Genomic DNA, 6,081 nt, shown 5'->3' with positions numbered 1-6,081 from the left:
GGACGTCCCAAAGCGCTTCACAGAACACACTGTAAAGTGAATTGACTGTATATTTGTGGGCGAATGCGGCAGCCAATTGCGCACAGCAATGTCCCACAAACAGTCGTAGATTGAAAATGACCGATTTTATTATTGTTTTTTGTTTTTTGGAGGGATTATTATTAGGCGTGTGGAGTAAGGAAACTTGCCCAAGGTTTCGCCTTGCCTGAAATTGAACTCAGGTCTCTCGCTTGCAAAGTGAGTGCTCTATCCACTGAGCTACAGGACTCCAATTTGCATGAAAACTACATTCAAATTAATGTATAACTATATTATACATTAGATAACCGGAACTTGTGGACAGACAATGTGAAAATCTGGATCATGGCATTGCAATTTCAGAGATAGCAAAAACAATCACGAACAATTTCCATCACATTCAATCTAAAATACATTTTATGATGGTTATTAAAATGTCAGAGTATTGGCTTGCAGGGTTAAAGATCTGGCCCAAATGGGTCTTTTCCCTAAACAAAGCAAATGTATAGTGCTCCAGTATTTGCACAATTCTCTACCTGACTTCTCTTCTCTACCTGGGACGTCCTCCCGACGTGAAAGGCGCTATACAAATGTAATCTTGTTGTTGTTGTTGACAGCACTGGAGAACTGTACTTTACAAAACAACCAAACTTGGCCAGAAGATATTTCTTTCATCAAATGAGTCAAAGGGTCTTCTTCATCTGAACCAACCTTGTGTGATCCTGTGTATATCCAATAATGAAAGATTGGGCGCAAGCTAAGATGACCCCTTGGTGAAATGGAAATTCACTATAGAAGGTCACAGGCTGAAAATAACCACTTGACCAGAACATTCAAGGACCATGGCCACCTGTGAAACTGTACACCATACCATGAGTGAAATGATTAAGGAGAGAGAAAAAAAACTTGCAATTACGCAGCTCCCTTCACACGACACAGCCACAAATGAATAACCACAAATCAAGTTTTACAGATCATCCAACTTAATTTCCACATTTATTATATATAAATATATATGGGATATAATTATAGGATAATTATTGGGAGGGCATTACAAAGACTGGGTCAGATGCTGAGCAGGGAAGAGGGAAAACAGTTTTTCAGCAAAATGATCTTATCTCTGCATTTGATAGAAGGCAGATTATCTCTGTGTGTTCATGTGAATAGTTGAGAATATTTGCATTTTTAAAAAAAAATATATCAACAAAGTGCATCACTGGTTTAAAGTGACCTTTCCTCCTAGCCACAAATCAAGCCTTACAGATCATAGAATCATAGAATTTTACAGCACAGAAGGAGGCCATTCAGCCCAGCGTGTCTGTGCTGGCTCTTTTAAAAGAGTTATCCAAATCAATCCCACTCCCCCGTTTTCTTCCCATAGCCCTGCAAACTTGTCCTCCCCAAGTAATTATCTACTTCTCTCTTAAAAGTTGTTATTACACATTTTACATATTTGGATACCAAATGCTTCTGACCTCATTACTATATTGCATTTTTTTAATGGAAACATTACATTGTTGAAAGTAGCAAATTGCAGCTTTGCTAATGCTGCTAAAATTGTCCTAAATTAGGAACCAAGGGAGAAACTGGCTATCCCACCCCACCCAAACACAACATTTCCTGGATTTTTGTTCTGAGTAGAAAGCTTATTTCAGGGCAACATTTGCTGAAAAAGATATACAATGCTTTAGCTCAGACGTAGAAACCAGTGACAAAAGCATTCAAAAATTACCATAATTTACTGACTAAAATTATCTTTTGTAATATTACGTTACCCGTATTGTGATGTTTAGGTGTCAGCCTGGCTCAGTTGGTTGCATTCTTGCCTCTGAGTCAGAGGACTGTGAGCTCAAAGCCCTAAGTGGGGACCATGAACACATATAGTCACAGCTGACACTCCAGTACTATGCTGAGAGTGTGCTGGATTGTTGGAGGCACAGTTCTTCAGATGAGTTCTTAAATTGAGTTCCTGCAAATTGGCTGCCAAGTTAGTCTACAACGTATAATCATTCCATTTTACAGTATATCCTGTGAAGCACTTTGAGACAGACGTGACCTCACTTTCCTGATGTGAAAGTTCTACATCAAGTATCAGAATTATTTATTTATTATTTTGATGAAACCATTGAGCAGCATTTAAAATACTGTGATGCTGCATAAAAAGATGTGGCACGGACTACCATTGATTCCAGCTCTTATAAAAGTATTCCAATGTTAAGCAACTTACTGTATTGTTTAACAGAGGTTGCTGATATTGCTATGTTGGCTTGTGTCACTCAATCAATCACAGTCTGTCCTTGATGGAAGTTTAGTAGATATGTGGCTAATGGCAGGAGAGAAGAATTCATGGAAAATGAAAACAACCTTTCCAGGCCCGTTATTGCAGTGAAGCAGGTTGCTAAACTCACATTACAACCATTGCTAAGGCTCTTCTTGAGGCCATTATTCTTCTTACACAGATACCAGTGGCTGGTAGTTATCACCGTTTTGATCTTAACATTGAGTAATGGGTTCTAATGGCAATATTCAAGCTTTACAGGATATTGTGAAATTTTGCTGTTGATATTATCCAGCAGTAATAAATTGACATGAAATGAACAATAAAATGAAGGCTATAAAACATAGATTGGAGAATAGAAGAGTTTTATCATATGACTCACTTAGACTCAAAAATAAAGAAGTAAGGTGTTACCCTGGGAATTCACTTTTAAAATGAATGTCAACTTTAAGGCAAACCTAGAGACAGAATAAAAAGAACATGACTAAAGGTTTACTCATTCGTACAAAAAAAGTCAGGATCTTTCAGAGATCTTGCACATTTGTGACTCATGCTTTCCAAAGAACACCCAAGAAAACTATTCAAGATGCCATGCTTTATTCATTTTATTCAATGAAAAAAATTCACAGTACTAGTAACTAGCAAAATAAATGATGGCATGACAGAATTAAACAGCACAGCATCTGATAAACGGAAGTGGCACTCCGCCCAAGAGGAGAGATTATCAAGTCTGAACATACAACGCAGTGTACACTGAGCAATGGTGGTCCTTAATAAAAATTAAATAGTCCATTTTGGCTTGAAACAGCCAAAACTGTGATTGTAACAATTAGCCTAAACTAAACCACCAAAAACAAAGAAACCAAATGATTTCAGTAACTGTTGTGACTGTCAACATTAAATAATAATAATAATCCTTGCATTTGATATAGAGTTTTTCACGTCGGGAGGACGTCCCAAAGCGCTTCACAGAACACACTGTAAAGTGAATTGACTGTATATTTGTGGGCGAACGCGGCAGCCAATTGCGCACAGCAATGTCCCACAAACAGTCGTGGATTGAAAATGACCAATTTTATTATTGTTTTTGGTTTTGGAGGGATTATTATTAGGCGTGTGGAGTAAGGAAACTTGCCCAAGGTTTCACCCTGCCTGGAATTGAACTCAGGTCTCTCGCTTGCAAAGCGAGTGCTCTAACCACTGAGCCACAGGACTCAATTTAGTTGGAGAAACAAATGTACTGTATTTCACAAAGTCTATAAATATACCTCAATGAAAGCACCAGTTTTCGCAAGATCCTGTCCCAATACAAGCCTTTCCAATATGTTTTAGAACCAAACAAAGACACAAGTGACTCCATTGCCTCGAGACTTTCTTCCGTGCTCTGGATTCATTCGTCAACAATGACTGAACAATAGCTTTAGGTTGGGAATGTGACCCATTGCGTGTCCTTTTAAACACACTATGCAATACTCTCCAAATACACCGGAATGTCAAACATCTCGATTTTCAGGAATAGCAACCCTTGCATTGATCCGCAAACTTTTATTTACAACAACATTTTAATAACTATCTGCTTTTAGTTTTGTTTGTTATAGAGCTAAGTGACTGAGCCTTGGAAATGTAATGATTTATTTAAGAAAAATCTATACAAGCTATCTGATGGTGCAGCACCAAGGTGCTTTAAAGTGAGTTGAGCATAAAGTGCTGGCTCACTATTTGCCAATAGCGAGCTTTAATTTCAGTGGGATTCATATGGAAAGACAAGAATGAAGAGTTACTTTCAGCAGTCTGGGATGGACAGTTTGGATGGGAGACAAATGGTTCTTGGACTCCTTTCCTGCACCTGTGAGAAGCAGAAATTGGGGCTCTTCACCCCTTCTTTTCTTGTCAGCACAGAAATGCAGCATGGACAGTTGTGTAATGAACTGATGAACTTGTTGATTCAACATTTTTACATCAATATGGAAAGAAATTCCACTTGTTAAAGATAATTAAATTGCAGGTTTTATTTATAATAGCCATCTTTGTATTTAATATAACGCCTCATTACATTGACAAAATGTCTCAAGCCGCTTCACAGGATTTTTACTGTCGTGTGTAGTGACTATTTGTAGGTAAATGCAGCAGCCAATTTGTTAAACTTTCACCCGCACAGCTGTTCGTACATGGAAGCATTTTAGGATGTGGAGAGCAGTGTGTTCAATTAGTAGAATGTGGATAAGAAAGCAAGTTCCTCAAATCACCTTATGCACATGTCCATCTATACAAGTCATTACACTTAGTTAAACTTCTGTAACATGCAAACGGTACTTTGAAGTTGCAGCCAATGTAATTTCCTATAGTAAGGATAAAAGAACAGTCTGTCACTTACTAGGAATATCAACATTCATGCCCACAACTGGAGGTTTGCTTCAAAGTTCACAAAATATACAGAAATATAGGAACATAAATAATTTACGTATATTATTAAACAGACCTTTTTGCCGTTAAGTTCAAATGGCACCCTAGAGAGAGCTACAGCTTTATCAGAGTAATATAACTAACCAGTAAAATATCAGGTGGTGCTGTTCCTCACCTGCAACTAGTAGGTGTTGCATATAGAACTAACAAAAAAGTTAATCACATTAGAGCGAATGTCAGTGAAATACAGGTCCCACAGCAATTATGTTGACTTAAATCATTGCTGGTCTGTCTATTTCTCTGTATCTCTCCCCCACCTCCAATTCTTATTCTGGCTCATGACCATTAGACAAATGAAAGCTGATTTCAACCAGTAATTCCAGAATTTCAAATTTCTCACATTTTCAGTTTGCACAATTCCAGATGAAGAACAAATTAAAAAAGCTGCGAGTAACAGCTTCATCCGAGAGAAAGATTGTGCAGGTTAAACTTTTAAATATTGTACTTTTTCTTAGTGCTGAGACAATGTATGAGAGCAGTTCTGAACTGCACAGGCGCCACTTCAAAACATGCATGCAGCAAGAACAGGAATAGATTTACTACTCCTAGCCTCAAGCAAAAATTGTTGAATGTTTCCCTATATACAAAAATTAAACTTCAAGCCTTATGCCTGCTACTGAATTACTAAAATGTTGTACAGTACTTTATGATTCCCTACTTGTCTTTAACAAGTGCAACTGGGTGCTCCAATGTGGGTGAGGATATTTGATGTTCAGTTTGCTACACTGCAGCCTTCTTTGTGTTTAATAATATATCCTAAACATCCCAGACATAAAATAAAATAAAGCAACACATTCAGAACTCATTCAGTTGTAAATGTACATTTTGGGAAGAACAGAATGCAATGATGGACACACTCAAACTAAAACTTAAATCAGAAAAGCAATTCCAAGTACCTGGGTCTGGAACTGAAATCTTTGCAGACAGACTTTCTGCTAGGTTTTGATTAAAGTAGACTGAACCCATAGGTAAAAATCAAGTATATACAAAGAGGAGAAAGTCCACCTGGGTCGAGATTGACTATTTTCTTACTATTTAGTAGCTTCGACAAATTACTGAATTCAACCCTGTACTGCAGTTCTTGAAACTCACAGAAAAAAAAGCTTAAAAATTAAAACTATTTAAAAATCCTCCACATTCTGGACGCTCAGAAATGCTACATAGAATAAATCTCAAAGCAAGCAAGCAAACTCATTACACATACATCCACACCTTCAGAGAGAGAGAGCATGTCATTTACACCAACACACGGCATTAACAAAGAATAAGGCAAAGAGAGCAGGCAGAAGAGTGTGAGAGAGAGGGACGTACACAGTTCAATA

This window comes from Callorhinchus milii, unplaced genomic scaffold, assembly GCF_018977255.1.
Source record: "Callorhinchus milii isolate IMCB2004 unplaced genomic scaffold, IMCB_Cmil_1.0 Scaffold5, whole genome shotgun sequence".
In the NCBI taxonomy this organism is placed as follows: Eukaryota; Metazoa; Chordata; class Chondrichthyes; order Chimaeriformes; family Callorhinchidae; genus Callorhinchus; species Callorhinchus milii.
This window is presented reverse-complemented; position numbering follows the sequence as displayed.